Genomic DNA, 16,915 nt, shown 5'->3' on the forward strand with positions numbered 1-16,915 from the left:
GATCAGTATTTTCGCTCCCATAACCCCTTACGAACTCCGTTTTAAGATGGCGGCCGGCGGTGAGGTTGAAAAAGTTTTGTTTGTATTTACAGTCAATCCAGGTCACGCGTGAACAGTAATTCCAAGAATGAAATGAACATTCGAATTTCTCTTTGTAATGTCCGGCGTGTGAATGAAATGTTGGACATCTCTCTGGAAATCGTTCCGAAAAAAACGCATTACAGTCAACCCAGGTCACGCGTGAACAGTATTTCCAAGACTGAAATGAACATTCGAATTTCTCTTTGTAATGTCCGACGTGTGAATGGAATGTTGGACATTTCTCTGGAAATCGTTCCGAAAAAGACGCATTAACTGAAAAAAAGATTCAAAATACTTGGGAAACAATTGTTATTCTTGAAATATTCAATTTTGCAATGTAAAGAAAAATTGATAGCTTTATACCGTCAATAAGCTAGGGAAATTTATACGGGAACTCTGAGATCTCGTTGGCGATTTTCAAAACTGACATGTAAATTTCAAAACTCCGTTCAAATTTCAAAAATATCGTTCACGCGTGACCTGGGTTGACTGTAACTGAAAAAAAGATTCAAAATACTTGGGAAACAATTGTTATTCTTGAAATATTCAATTTTGCAATATAAAGATAAATTCATAGCTTTATACTGTCAATAAGCTAGGGAAATTTATACGGGAACTCTGAAATCTTGTTGGCGATTTTGAAAACTGACATGTAAATTTCAAAACTCCGTTCAAATTTCAAAAATATCGTTCACGCGTGACCTGGGTTGACTGTAAGCATTTAAGGCCTTGTTTGAATAGCTGTTGTTTTTCTGTTCTGAATTAGTAATGTACCGAAATCTAAAAAAAAAAAGACCTTTTGGAAATTGTAAGTGACTGACTAATTTTATAGATCGACAATGTGCTGTTTTATTGATGTGTACGTGTATTTCAATGTTTTGCGGTTTTAAAATTTAGTACCTTCGGTTTCACTATTTAGGACCGCTCCTTTTTCGTTTCTACGCTACCCTGAATTTCAGTGACGGAAAGCGCCCTAAAATTTTGCTATTTCAATGTGTAACAGGTCCCCGCGTGTAAACCCTTCAAGAGACTTGTCCCCACGACTCGTCCCATCGTGTAAACCCTACAGCGGACTTAAGTCCCTGAAACAAGTCCCTGAGACCAGTCCCTTCGTGTGTGCCGACCTTTACTGAAAAATCAGCGTTTCTTTTGCCACTATTATGGATTCTTTTATAGATTGTTCTGTTCTTGTTGTATCTTCCTGACTCACATGACTCGCCGGCTCGCACATTAGGTAGTCACGAGTGAGAGTGTGATCCCTGAAACAGAAACCTTTTGCAGTTAAGGCTAGTTCCGCTCGATCATAGTAAGTTGATAGATCCCATGCTTTATGACTGCATCAACGATGAGAAGCTACAGCTTATATGCGACTCTTTTCCTGCTCAATTTGTTACGGACGGAGTTTTTATCGACCGCCCTTGTGATCAGAATTTCCCAAACAGGAAATGATACTTCGTCCTGCCTGGAGTCGAATGGAACGATGCCTTGCAAATCTGTAGGATACGCGCTGGGCTCTCTGTGGAACCCGCAAAACTACAATGAAACAGAGTTCATCTTTTCAATAGAGTATCACAATTATTCGTTGGAAGAACGCGTCATTATTAATCAGACTAGCGCAGCCAGAAGCCTATATCTGATCGGCGCCAACCCAGACCGTAGTCGATCTCTGATTACCTGCAGCCACACATCCGCCGGTATTGAGGTCGGAACTCGAGCGCAAAACGGAACAAACAGCCACACAACAAGAAACGTATTCTTGCAGAACCTCGAATTCCAAAATTGCGGACCTGACCTCGCGGCTGTTGTTGTCATCTGGAATTCTGTTGATGTCAACTTCACTAACTGTGTGTTCAGACATAATTCGCAAGCGGGAATTAACGCGTTCGATAGCGGAGTAACAATTGAAAATTGCCATTTCGTGAACAACACTTCTAATGTACATAATTCAAGCGAGCCGTACAGAGAGGGGACTACTTCGGCCGGTGGAGGTGCGGGATTTATATTCCATGATGCGAAAAATCTGTCTTTCTTAATCAGAGATTCTACCTTCGAAAATAACGGTGCGGCGATGGATGACTCAAAATACTATGTCACGCGGCCTCCATATGATCTTTTCATTACCCATGGTGGGGGCGTCCTTGTAGTCTTAAGAGGAAACACGAAGCATTGTCAAGTTGCGATAGAAAATACAAGATTTTCCCACAATAATGCAACCGTCGGAGGTGGGATTTACTTAGAGCAAGGTAACAAGGCCTCAGGAAACAAGTACATGGTAACAAATTCAAATTTTACGAGGAATTTTGCCGCACAAACCGGCGGGGGATTGACATTCGCCCAATGGAGCAACGACTCTAGCTTTATTACCGTGTTCAAGAATTGCATCATCACCGAAAGCAGGTCAAAACGAGGAGCTGGGATGAGTGTGTTTCTCACGAACTTTGATTCAAAGCCGGATGACTCTGTCATGAGGTTAGTCACTCTTTCTAGAAAACTACAAAAACTAGTGGTAGCAGTACAATCTCACCACCCCCCCCCCCCCCTTTATTTTCAAAATCATCAAAAAAGAAAAAGTTCTTGCCATTTTATCTACGGAATACCATAAAAAAAAACAGTAAAAGAAAAGGATAAACAGCACGAAAAAGGAGTGCTGTTTAAAAGCTCGTAGCATAGTAAACAATAGACTGCGAAAAGTTCCTAATTACTTTCTTTAGGGAAAGTAAAGCAAGCAAACTACGCGAATGCGCGCGGAGACGCGACGCGTGGAGGGTCCCAATATATAACGTTTTCCGGAATTTTAACTGACCGAAAATAGGGCTTAGTCGCTGGTTATTTTTAATTTTTTCATAAACAACACAAAAGGTGGTTTGTTGCTATTTAAGACCTGTATAGCTTGGAACTCAGTTGGTAGAGCACTACACCGGCATCGCAGAGGTCATGGGTTCGAATCCTGTTGAAGTCTGCATCTGATTTTTTTTTTTTCAGGCTCTCTTTTCGCAACTGCTGTGAATAGCTACGAGGGTCTTTCTTCTATATATGTTTCAAATTTATCTGTCATCTTGTATTGACTCCTGTCAGGAGCCATAATCAGGGATGGAGACCGTAACGAGATGCCATTTTGACTTGTGGGCGTGTCGCAATGTGTTGTACCAAAAAATCTATTTTTAAAAAAGATTGCGCCATATGCGCGTGCTTGCACGCGTGTAAACGGCCAGGATCGCGCGTGGAGAAATATAATTTTTTTTTCTACCAGTTCAAAATGGCGTCCAAGTTTTTAAATTCTGCCAGGGCATATCTCCTTGGTGCCCACATTTTAAGATTTAGACTCTCACAACGAAAAGGTAACAATTGAAAGAAGACGGGGAAAGTCGGAATAAGCGGCATATTGATCACATGACTTTCACAGTAAAGTAAAAAAGGCGCCAAAACGGTGGCGCTGCATGCGTTGCTACAGTTGAATGAATGAAAAAAGCTTACACTTTACGGATATGTACTCAGACACGAAAGTACTTTTTTAATGTTTTCTACTCAGCCAGGAGAATTTCTTGGAGTTGTCCCCAATGTTTTAGTTTACAGCTGTAGTTTAGTAAGGTACAGGGTAATAAAATGTTATTTTCACATTCAAAGTATTTACAAATTATGTAATTTTGTCGAAACCAATCTGGACTTTCTCTTCCATTTTTGATATAAGGTAGCAGTCCCACGCAAATTTGCGTGTATCCGCGCGGGTTTATGACGTGAAGGGTGGCGCTATTTTTTCTAAAAATAGATTTTTTGGTACAACACATGGGGACGCGTGGAGTCCGCTCTTACGGTCTCCATCCCTGATTATGGCTCCTGCTCCTGCCCATTTACGCGAAGAAATTACTGTGTTGTCAGCTGTGAATAGAAACGTTGCTTACCCCCTTTCTTTTTCCATCCTTATTTTCATTGCCATTTTCTCTTCGTTTCTTCTGTTCCAGGTTTGAAAGTGTAATATTTAGTAATAACACAGGACGTGCAAGCACAGCAATCCGATTCACAAATACGCTACCATACGGGATTCCAGTTACACCAGAATTCATAAACTGCACCATTAAAGACCACGACATGTCAAATTTTTCCCACACAAGTCCTTTAACAAGTTGGCGAGTCAACCTAGACTTTACTGGTACAAATGTTTTTCAGCGGAATAATGGAGGTAAAGAATTTTAAATCTTTTAAAAAAGATGACCCTGCCTGCGATGCCTGAAAGCTTCAAGATGAGTTGTTAGCAATCTCGTACACAAAGTCCTCAGGCCCTTTGACAAGCAGTTGGTCACCAGGAGAGACCCTGGAGAATTCGATCTTACATCTCTTACATCCAAGTAGACCTTAAGAGTATGCTTAAATCCAGAAGTTTCATTTCCCTCGAAGTTCTTCAGGGTATCGCCAATTCGCACTCGAAATGAATAAACGCTAAAAAATCTTAACAAATCGCTCATGTAAAGCCTTTTTTTATAAACAGATCACTTAAGTACTGGTGTTGAACTTATCATAGGCAAACCTTACTTGAACAAACACAAAACCAACGTCGATAAACAATTTGTTTACGCTCTATAAACTTGATGATGTTGTTGTTTTTGTTAAGGTGGGGCAGCTACCTTCCAGGATTGCGTCGTTTACGTCCACGGAAAGCTGAAATTTGCCAATAACACAGGGACTAATGGCGGAGCGCTGTTCATTCGATCAAGTCAAATCAAGCTGTTCCCGGGCAGTGAGCTAGTGTTCTTAGGCAATAAAGCCAGGGGAATGGGCGGCGCTATTTTTGTGTTGGAACATGTATTGGATGAGTTCACAAGCACGTACAACCCAGACTGTTTTCTGGCGTATCACAAACCACTTTTGCCTCCGTCAAAATGGAAGGTATGTGTCTTTTACATTTTCCCAAAGTGGGTAGTCTAAAAAAATAACCATCAGTAGTGACTTCAAATCAAACCTGAAGGAAAAGAGCAAATTTCGTTTTGAGAAATACAGAAAACGCACAGCCAAATAAAGAAGTACTCTCCGAGATCAGAAGCTCATGTTTAAATTGGTCACATTTTGGAATTTTTCTCCACGGAGTATGCAAAAAGTATGACCACCTTGTACAGCATAATAAGCAACACCACAGGAGAGTACTGCTCAGTAGCTTTCATTTGAATGGTCACACTTTAGGATTTCATCCACAGACTCAAAGGTTAGAACCACCTTGTACAGCATAATAAACAACACTACAGGAAAGTACTGCTCGGTAGCTTTGATTTGAATGGTCACACTTTAGGATTTCATCCACAGACTCAAAAGTTAGAACCACCTTGTACAGCATAACAAAAAGTACCACAAACACAAAGCTACAAGTAACATAAAGATGGCATTTAACATGCACTAAAATCTGTAGCCAGCTTTTCTGATACAACACGTTACAATACAATGCAATACAATAACATACAGAATATGATCAACTTTAAAAGTACGTGGTACATACCGAGTAGGAGAGATCAGAGAAGCTAGAACAAAGCGAGAAGAAAACAACCAATTCAACCGACAGGACATATACCGTAGATGACTCTAATTTAGGGCTCAAGACTAACGCCGTTGCCAACAAGTAAAAATTTAGCTTTGGCCAGAAGGATTTGCGTTTTCATGAGCGATGAAGTACCGAACGGAAAACAAAAATAAACATTATTTCATAAAAATCTCAAAAGCAAATTGAGGGAAGAGAAAATAAAACAAACGTCCCATTCACACCAAGGCCTTAACACATTTAAAAGCTGTTTAGATTTTCATTTTGTTGTTAAACCTGGTTTAATTAAACATGTTTTGTTGGTGTGAATGGAGCTAAAGACTATTAGCGGATTCCATATTGTACTTTATTTTAACGATAAGCTGAAATGGAACAAAAGAGAATTACGTACCTTCAGCTTTGTATGCTATCAGCAGGTGGCTTGACCTTGGGAGAAAGCAGTACGGCCAAGCTACAACTTCGATTAACTTTGGCTTTAAATGCTATGCGTGGAAGTAACTCTGGATAAATACTGTGCGAGACAAAACTGGCTAGTAGAAATGTTAGTTTGGATAGTAAAATCTGACCTCTCAGTAGCCACTGAGCTATTAAGCCAAAAAGCTAGTCTCGAGCCCTGCCGAGTCCAAGCTAGACCATGCCTGTCTTTATTAGCAGAAAGTGAGGCCTATGGCCAATGCGCCACGTATTCCTACTCCCAGGTTCTTAGTATTGCAATGTTCCTTTCTAAGTGGAGTCACCTAAGGCCGTTGTAAACTGTACCTTTGTCTTTTTTAGACCAATGTCTCATTCATTGAGAACAGCAGTAAGGTGAAAGGAGGTGCCATCTACATCTCTTCTCTTCAGCGCTGTGTGTGGGATGAAGACCCTCCTCATTATAATCCACAGAAGGCTCTCCGCTGGTCCAGTAACTTCGTATACGAAAGCAACTCGCTTATTTTGGATGAACGTCTGGATGCTTTAGATAACGACATCTCGACTGACACTAAAAGTTTCCGGTCGAACGTAACAGATAATACAACTATTAAGGTATAGCCGCCAGGTCAAGCGCTGCATGTTCGTCTATTTGTCTGCTCGTTAGCTTATCCATAATTTGATCCTTCCTTCCTTCCTTCCTTCCTTCCTTCCTTCCTTCCTTCCTTCCTTCCTTCCTTCCTTCCTTCCTTCCTTCCTTCCTTCCTTCCTTCCTTCCTTCCTTCCTTCCTTCCTTCGTCCATCTGTTTCTTTCTCCCTACTTGTTTCCTTCCTTCCTTCCTTCCTTCCTTCCTTCCTTCCTTCGTCCATCTGTTTCTTTCTCCCTACTTGTTTCCTTCCTTCCTTCCTTCCTTCGTCCATCTGTTTCTTTCTCCCTACTTGTTTCCTTTCTTCCTTCCTTCCTTCCTTCGTCCATCTGTTTCTTTCTCCCTACTTGTTTCCTTTCTTCCTTCCTTCCTTCCTTCGTCCATCTGTTTCTTTCTCCCTACTTGTTTCCTTTCTTCCTTCCTTCGTCCATCTGTTTCTTTCTCCCTACTTGTTTCCTTTCTTCCTTCCTTCCTTCCTTCCTTCCTTCCTTCCTTCCTTCCTTCCTTCCTTCCTTCCTTCCTTCCTTCATTCCTTCCTTCCTTCGTCCATCTGTTTCTTTCTCCCTACTTGTTTCCTTTCTTCCTTCCTTACTTCCTTCCTTCCTTCCTTCGTCCATCTGTTTCTTTCTCCCTACTTGTTTCCTTTCTTCCTTCCTTCCTTCCTTCCTTCCTTCCTTCCTTCCTTCCTTCCTTCCTTCCCTCCTTCCTTCCTTCCTTCCTTCCTTCCTTCCTTCCTTCCTTCCTTCCTTCCTTCCTTCCTCCCTCCCTTCCTTCCTCCCTCGCTTTTTTCCTTCCTTCCTTTCTTCAATCTGCCTTCCCTTCTGTCCATCTTTGAAAATTTTACCATTAATGATTCTTTCTTATCATTCTACTTCAGCTCATGCCTGGCGAACACCTCCCACTAAGTCTGCAAGCACTTGACGAGCTAGGACAAGATGTAATTACCACAGTGTTCGTTTCAGAGGACGACCAAGGAAACAGTTCATCGAAAATTGTACTTAACGATGTCTTGTACGTGCTTTTTCTTAATGGAACTGTGCCGTTATCATTTAGCGCACCTGCAGCGTTATACAGTGAAATAGAAGCCAAAGAAGTGAAACGAACTCTGCAGTTTGTAGATCAATATTCCACTTTGATAAATGGTCATCGTTTTTATTTGGAACTCCAGCCGTGCTACCCTGGGTTTACTTTCTCAAAAGATCGTCGAAAATGTGTTTGCGATACGAAAATAGATGCTATTCAGAGGTAAGCACTGCAATTAGCGTTGAAGATCTTTACAATTTTCTCAAGAAAAACTTGCTTACATCTCGGTAAAACTCTCGGTGGGCGGTGGGGCGGGGATGTTTAGGTATAGGGGTGCCGCTGGGGGTTGAACCCTGAACCTGTTTAGGACAAAAATAACCCTAAATACCTACCCTGTGCAGGACAAGGCCATCTAATAAAAGACCCTATTTAGATACTGAAAACAATAGCGCCAGTATCTAGTCCAAATAAACGTCTCCGATTGCTAAATACTCGACGACAGTCTTGCAGGTATACCCTGATTAGAACAGACTCGCTTGAAATTATATACCCTGTTCAGGGCAGAGGGGCCAAAACACATACCCTAGCCAGCGGTAGTTTTTGCAATTTGTAAATACGTCAAAAATATTTCCGTCTTTGGTCTTCTCAATTTTAAATCCCCAGGCAAAACACACGAACGACTTTACATGTAAAATAATGATATGAAATAATACATAGGAACTATGAAATTTGTGTTCAGCAATGTTACTGAATTAGCTCGCTTGCCTGCTATCTAGAATAGGCCTCTTCCAAGTTGCTGTCATCCTCGTTTTGAAAGCGAGGCTAAGTGCAAAGTTTTTATTATGAAAATAAGTTTTCATTCATATGAAAACAAAACTAATTTTCATTTGAAAAGCTTTGCACTTAGCCTTGCTTTCATAACGAGGTTTATATCAACTCGGAATTATTTTCACACGACCCCACAAGCTCTGAGCTTTAAACCCCATCGTGTTTAAATAAGGGATATGTATGTATGTATGTATGTATGTATGTATGTATGTATGTATGTATGTATGTATGTATGTATGTATGTATGTATGTATGTATGTATGTATGTATGTATGTATGTATGTATGTATGTATGTATGTATGTATGTATGTATGTATGTATGTATGTATGTATGTATGTATGTATGTATGTATGTATGTATGTATGGAATTGCCCTATTATTTTCGAATTTAAACATTGATTACTTCTATTCTTTCAACAACAGATGCAATAATAATGGTACCCTTTATCTGAAAGAGGGTTACTGGGCTAACATCTCGGAAACCAAAACCTTGGTAACATACTATTGTCCATTCAAGTACTGCAAGTGCAATCGCCAATCTGGGTATAAAGGGTGTTTATTTGATCCAAAAAACAGAAATGGCCAGTGTTCTAAAAACCGGGAGGGATGGATGTGTGGAAAATGTAAAGGAGATACCAGTGTTGGATTAAGGTAATGAACAGTTAGGGAGTTTTTCCATTTATCAGAATATGCCTGCCAAACCAGGCAGTTCGCAGAGGGAATACGCAAATTTGAGAACCTGGTTATACGTTAGACCTTTTAATTTTTCAAATAACGCGTAACATTTTCGCAACGTCCAAGTTTAAAAATTTTGTGGAATGATGCCAGCTTCAAAATGACCCATTCCATTACCCGACTAACCGGTTTGACCGGCTTGTTATGACAAATGGAGTGCGCCCTTAGACTCTGCTTCTCACGTGGCTCACATTACTATCTGATGGTCGCTGTATTCAACTCAACCAACTGGCTAGCGGTTTAATGAAGCTCTCTAATTTCCTGCCGGGAGCAAACACACGGTAAACTGAGATACTGAGGTCAGTAGAATAGTGCTTGTTCATGTCGACCTCCTGAAAAGTAGCAGAAAGGAAGTCCAATCTCCCTTGGGTGGCATTGAGATCTGGGTGTTCGAGAAGTAGGTACTACCACCTCGAATTGATGATGATAAGGTGACGGCGATGATGATGATGATGATGGCAATGATGATGATGATGATGATGATGATGATGATGATGATGATGATGATGATGACGGCGATGATGATGATGATGATGATGATGACGACTGTGACACTCCACCCATCTCAAAGCATTAGACACGGAAATAGAATAGAACAGCTTTACAGACTGGACATTAGAAAAACACAACACACTTGACAATAGAACAACAAAGTACAATAAGCATTTATTATTAACAACATCACAATTGACTGGACTACAGAACGACACAAAAGACTTGTAAATAGAACAACAAATCAGAATTTGTGTATGGAGCCTCAACTTTTCAAGTGTCCACAAAAGTCAGTTTTTTGGTGTTTTATCTTACCAACTCTGAGTGAGCATCATCTTTTCAGGCTTGGCACCCCAAAAAAGGAAACTTTTCAAAGCAGGGGACCACACGACGCACAAATAAACTGTTGTGAAGACGTTTCGTTGCTGGATCTCTTGTAGTAGAAATGCAGGTGCCAGACGTCACTTTACGTGTGAATGAACCAAACTGCTTGTGGGGCTGACGATGTTTGAATTCTTTGAGACATTGAGACTACCCCCTTGCGGAGAACTTTGCGCGCGCGTGATAACGTGACACGCGCGCGATATTTCAAATTTTTCAGGGTACAAAACTATATCGTTGAAAAGAACTTTTCAACGGTTTAGTTTTGTACCCTGAAGAAGGCAACATTGCCGAAACGTCGGTTTGAAATATCTTACAGCGTCTATTTTATAACATGTTGAATTCACATTTATTAATTACGCTGCGCAGTATTACAATCTATATTTCAAATTTTATGGTGCGTACGATTTGTTGACGCGTACAAGGTTTTAGTTTTTTTTGCAAGAGTTTGTAGTTTTCTTTTCACACTTTGTTGTTTCCCATTTTCCCGTTTATTTATTGGGATTCAATTTGGAGTTTGAGCCTACCATTCAAGGAGAACTTTTTCTTAACAGACACTACGGTAAAGGGCTTATTTATTTGGGCCAATATTTCAACTTGTACAACTTGTCTTCTTCAGGGCCAGGTTTGCAATGAGAAAAAATAACGGCTCACCCCCAAAGGCCGCAGTCTGTGTTGACTTTTTGTAAGTAATGATGCACCTTTAACATTGCTTCACCTTCATTTACCATCTTTCAACAGATGGAGCGAGTGTATAGAATGTGACAAATCTGGTTGGATCCTGGTCGCGGTCATTCCAGTTGTGATTGGCCTGTGCGTGCTTATCATCTGGCTCAATCCCGGCATCTCTAGCGAACTACGAGGACCACTGTTTTTCTTCCAAGTACTCCGATTTATTTTCGACCCCACCAGTGACGTAGGAGGACCCGTGTTTCAGATAACAGACATATTCAACTTCGGAGGACCATTCATCTACATGTTCAATACCTGCATTTTCCAAAAAAATATGTGATTTACATGCAATCGCGTTCGGCTACACAATCCCTCTGTTAGCCCTCCTCGTCTTTTTAATTGCTTACTTGCTCAGCGTCAATTACTGTTTAAAGTTTAAATTTCGTAGGCGCTCCATGCTGCAGTCGTTTTGGCTTCTCCTTCTCTTCGTTTACAACTATCTCGTCGAAACCTCGTGCCTGATCCTGTTTTGTCCAAAAGTTGGCGGGAAACACATTTTCTTCTATGACGGCACGGTTGAATGTTTCCATGGCATCCATCTTCCTCTAGGAATCATCGCTATAATAGTGTTGGTCTTACTGGTCATTCCTCCGCCCATACTGGTTGTTCTATTAACCAAAGGCTACTGGAGACTCAGCCCTCAGTATATGAATACGCTGATTAATAGCTTGCGCCCCGAGTGCCGTTGGTGGTGGTCAGTGGATTTGGGTCGTAGAGTACTCGTGGTTGCTACCTATGCCTTTATCCCTGATTGGCAGGTTAAAAAGGTGAGAAACTAGAGTCTCTTTTTGTGCATGAAAGTCGACTTTTCCATTCCCAACTTGCGATTTGGCTTCAGTGGTACAGATTATGAAAAGAGAAAGGTCAAAACTGGGAGGGGTAATCAGATTAAAGGTTTACGGCAAAAGGCAAACGTGATCGAGATTCCCGTTTGTGCTTTCTTGAAAAAATCAGTACACAGATAAGAATAGTGCAAAACGTTCTGACTTTTGATGCTAACGCAAAACACTCAATTTTTTCAATTTTTTTTTTCTGGCTACGTTTAGAACCTTTAGAACCTTTGTCCTTTTGTTTTATGTAGTGTTGCTTTGTCCGACATCCGCTCTTTCTGGAGGGATAGCTATTGTTTAGAAACCCCTCCTTCAACTGATAGAACAATAGCTGAACTAATTTAATTTATTTTTTATGTCAATACGTGATAAAATCACATCATCTCAACTTTTCATTTGTATCGTCTTTATATATTGTAACCGTTTATTTCCAATTTTTACTTAGCTTTTTACCGCCCCTGAAGAAGGTTAGTATTGTCTAACCGAAATTTTGGGCAATAAAATTATTTTAGCTGTCCGATCAGCCTTGCATTTAATTTTACGTTTTATTCAACATTGCTGATCCTGATCTACACAAAGATCCGGCTACACTTTGCTGCTGTTTGTACAAGTGGTCCCTGCACTTTTCAAGAGTTACCTTATTCAATACGTGATGCCTCTCTTCCTCTTTTTTTTTAATTTATTTATTTATTTATTTATTTTTTTTAGTCCGGTGTAGTGTATTTTCTTTGTGTAATAGAGTAGTGTAATGCATATTTATGCAGGTATAATCTGTGATGTATTATGCGTATTTGTAAAAACTGTAAAAACCCAAAAACAAATAAAATACAAAAAAAAACCAGTCAATTTTACTGAGAAACTGAAAACAGCGAGCGGCAAATATAGGTTAAACAATCCTGGTAAACATGGTCACGTGGTCTTTTCTGCCGTTTGCCGAACAGGTAATTCAAAGTCTATCCAACGCTTGCCTTCTGTTTTTCTAGATTGTCATGATCGTTGTCTCCATGGTGATCCTGACTGTTCACAGCAACTGTCAACCTTACATGCGATCGCGGGCAAACTGGACCGAGTCTCTGTACCTTCTGGTTTTATGTGTGTTGGCGGTGATGCAAATCGTCCCGGAAATTGTGGAGGATAAACATCAAACGAGTGTAAAGAGTTCCATGGTTCTACTGGTTATTGTGTTCATTCACACAATTGTGGTCTTCTTTTATAAGGCCACGCGCTTCTTCCGCGGGCGTTTTAGGTGTTGCGAATGCGCAGAAGACACAGTTGTGGATCGGAGAACTTATGAGGAGTTAGAAAACACGGAAAATACGCAGAGCTTGGATGCAGAGATTGAAAGACGAAGGAGCGTTATGGATACGATCTTTAGGACCCCAGCAAGACAACAGAAGAGTGGTTAGTTCTTGCTAAATTTTTAGTGTCTCCTAATATCATTAAAGCATAATTTTCTACAATTTATATGCCGAAAATTTGACTTTTACTCCGTCTTTGTTTTGCTCTATTTGCTGAGTCGGTTCTGTACATGCCATTTCCATTGGGCCCAGTCACAGAACTCCAGGAGGGCTGAGGGTAGCCGCACTGCGTAATGTCTTGCGTGACAGCTAGTTATACACAATAGGCCATTTCCGGGCATACACTTCATGGTAAGGTGAGGGTGACTATATGGGGGGTTAGGGTTAGGGTTAGGGTTAGGTTTATGTGGGTGACTATATGGTACCTTACCATGAATAACTTGCCAATTTCCGAGTTAAAATCGTTTTACAATTTCGTGTGATGACGCTGATGCTGAAGATGGCAGCCGTTTATAACGATAGCGATGTTGAAACCTACTGTGTCTCGCTTTGTTTTGTGATGTTGAACGCGAACCACTTTTCCCGTCTCTCCCTCTTTTGCACTCGCTCTAAAAGTTAAAGCATCGTCGTCATTATCGGCTCAACATTGATTTCGCCTTATGTTTTTTAGGTGCCAAATCATAATAGCAGATTGCAACTGGTGTTTTGGTGCACAAAATGGTACAAAGCCCTTCTGTGAGCCATAAACGACAGACCCCGCAAATAAGGAGAAGATAAATTTGATAAAAAAAACTTTTGACATTTATTTGCCTTTTTTCCCAATATATTAACAATGAAATCCATAGTTTAATGTATGGCGAGGTGAAACCACCAGGAAACCACCAAGCTTATAGTTGAGGCCACCTCGTACGTAACAATATGCTTACATAGATAGTGCTACAAGTGTGTGGCTTTGCCAATTCAGTAATTTTTTTACTAAAAACTCTAGCAGTTTTTTCTTAAAGTTGGGAAAACTTGACAGAGAAGTGATTGTAACAGGAAGGCAATTCCAGATCTTTGGACCTTGGTAAGGAATTGTGAATTTTTTCAGATTAGTTCGGCAATGATGCACCCCATAAATGTTGGCTGTTCTGGTGCTATAGCCATGAATTTGACTGTTTGTAAAAAACAAGTTGAAAAACAATGGAGGCAAAAGGTTGTTATGATAACAGCACATAAATTTCGCTATTTGAAACGTGTTGATTTGATAAATGTCTAAAATTTTTAATTTGGAGAACAAAGGAGCAGAAATGTGCTCTATAGTCTGAATTGGTAATAGCTCGCACAGCCCGTTCTTGCAAACAATTAATTCTATTTAAGTCAGTTACGTATGCAGACGACTATGTAGAGTTACAATAGGTGATATAAGGATAAATTAGCGAGTAGTACAAAATGAGTTTAGTTTTTGAGGATAGATAGAAGCGGGACCTGAATAACATTCCAATTGATTTAGAGATTTGTTTACATAAATAGCTGATATGATCTTTCCAAGTAAGGTGCTCATCAATATATACCCCAAGAAATTTATTAGCGTTGATTTGTGTTAAAAGTTGGCCACCAAGGGAGAAGGAAAAGTTCTGGTTACATTTCTTCTGCCAAGGTTTGAAAATGAGATGAGTCGTTTTCTTTACACTCACGGATAATTTGTTACATCGTAGCCAAGCTTCAATATTTCTTAGTTCGTTATTTAGTACAGATTCTAAGGTATTAGGGTTGGAGTGAGAACAAAAAAAAATTGTATCGTCAGCAAAGTGGAGAGGCTCTATCAATTCTGAGGCATTTGGGAGAACGTTTATGTAAATTATGAAAAATAAAGGGCCAAGAATGGAACCTTGCGGTACACCACATTTTATGGCCTGCATCGGAGAACAAGTTTGATTGAATTGAACAAATTGATAGTAATAGTCATAGTCATAGTTATAGTCATAGTCATAGTCATAGTCATAGTCATAGTCATAGTCATAGTCATAGTCATAGTCATAGTCATAGTCATAGTCATAGTCATAGTCATAGTCATAGTCATTGTCATAGTAATAGTAATAAAGAGATGTATTTCAGACATAGTTTATTGCAGAACGTTTTCATGACGGCTTAATTTTCGAGCTTTTCAGGAAGTATGTCGTTATTAAATTTTCGCAAATGTGTTAAATTAATGTATCTGATCAAGTGAAAGACAGATGAAATCAGAGATAGAGATAGGCCACCACACCGGGGACTACGTCCCCCACTCTTTTCGAACAGTGTGTGAATTATTAGGAACAAGTGCTGTAAGACGGGACCTACGGTTTATCATCCTTATCCGAGTTGACTAGAAAGTCTAACCATTTGCAGATGTCATTACAAAGGCAGTACTTTAGGATAAAGACCCTGAGTGTTGGTCCGGCCGGGGTTTGAACCCGCGACCTCCCGACCATAGTGGGGTGCTTACCATTTACGCAAACCACCCGGATGGAAATTTTCGGCATAAAAACGAAATGATTTAGCTTTAGATGGAAAACATGAAAAATGTATGAACATCAGCTGTAAATCCCAAAAGGAGCAATAAAAATGCACCACTTTGACCAGAAGCCCATTATTTCAGAAGAACTCCAAATGGAATGATGCGTACCATTTGATTTTCCAACTGGAATTTCCGGGTTTTCCATGTAAATGGTAAGCACCCCTTCAGTGCTCTCCTAACTAAGCTAACTGGTCAATCCAGTTATAGTGAGAGAGAGTTTAACTTTAGTGTGCATGTGGTAATAAAAAGGGAAAATTACAAAGATATTCAGTCTTGTGTGAAAAATACTCAGTTCCCTCTGTGAAACTTACGTGCCTGCGATACATTCTGATAGTTGTATGCTTAAAGGTCACCCAACGAGAACATTTACGTATCCTGTATTCCCGGGTCATTTTCTGCCCTTTTAAAAGCCAATTTGTGTTAGCCGCCTAACACAGTATAATCTGTTCAAAATCTTCAGCTAAGAATTTACATCACAGAAATTGTTTAGGGGAATGACGGAATCATGTCCCCGATCTCCGCGTGGATTTCCTTCTGCTGTTGCAAATGTTTGCGGGCCTTATTTCGCAGTTTGTGCAACACATTTGCCACAAAAGCGGTTAGTTTTAAGTGTTCCAAAAGTTTTAGGTGACGACATGCATTCGTAAAAGAAAACGGTGCTAGCCTTTCTCCGCAATTTATCCGAATTCCTCAGGCGCGTAATGCCTACAAAACAAATATTCCGCCGAAACGAAGAGTTGGGTGTCCATGTGTGCTTGCCGCTGTCTGATCAACCATAAAGGCGAGACAGGTGCGATTCTTTTTAGAAGTTTGTTTTACAGATGAAATCCCTTGAATTTTTCCTAGGTTTTGCTCTTGAGACACTTCCTTTCATACATTTTAAGGTCAGAACTGAATGGCAAGAAGCATGTTATTTTGATTCCCTTGCATTTTCAAGTGCAGGACACAAGTCTACACAGGGCCGTCAAGTAAATAGGGTGGTTCTATGGTTACATCTTGTTCAACAACGCTACAATGTGAATTACGTCGTACTGAGCATGTTTGGAATCGATATTTCAATACGTTTCAATTACAGAAGACGGCATTATTTTCATTCCGAAGGATCTGTGAATCGCACACGTTCGTTCTATAGGTCTAAAATATGACAAAAATTTTAGTTGTTTCTCTCACAGTTGGGTTTCCTGTCTTAATGAAGCAGTAACTCATACAGTTTATGCCATCTAACCTTTGTTATCAGCGAGACAGGAACACCACAAACAGCTGACTTCCAAGAAACAGTAAGTTATGGAATCTTTGGATATTTTCAATTATGTTTTCATCCTTCCGGGCCCGCGGGATATTTTCATTTCAATTAGTTACGTCATGTACATCAACTCTTGAGGACTTTGTTTACGA

General features: G+C 40.1%; 1 pseudogene across 1 annotated transcript; it reads left to right on the forward strand.

Annotated features, from left to right (window-relative positions):
• The first annotated feature begins 42 nt into the window (after positions 1-42).
• Positions 43-15,902, forward strand: LOC146463641 (uncharacterized; annotated as a pseudogene). Its single transcript, XR_014856823.1, has 10 exons — positions 43-91; positions 800-2,550; positions 4,041-4,258; positions 4,688-4,962; positions 6,377-6,628; positions 7,538-7,905; positions 8,937-9,164; positions 10,863-11,620; positions 12,667-13,084; positions 13,652-15,902. The product of XR_014856823.1 is annotated as an uncharacterized LOC146463641 (transcript).
• Positions 15,903-16,915: the final 1,013 nt, after the last annotated feature.

The sequence above is a fragment of the Pavona decussata genome, unplaced genomic scaffold (genome assembly GCF_977016875.1).
Source record: "Pavona decussata unplaced genomic scaffold, jaPavDecu1.1 SCAFFOLD_175, whole genome shotgun sequence".
Classification (NCBI taxonomy): Eukaryota; Metazoa; Cnidaria; class Anthozoa; order Scleractinia; family Agariciidae; genus Pavona; species Pavona decussata.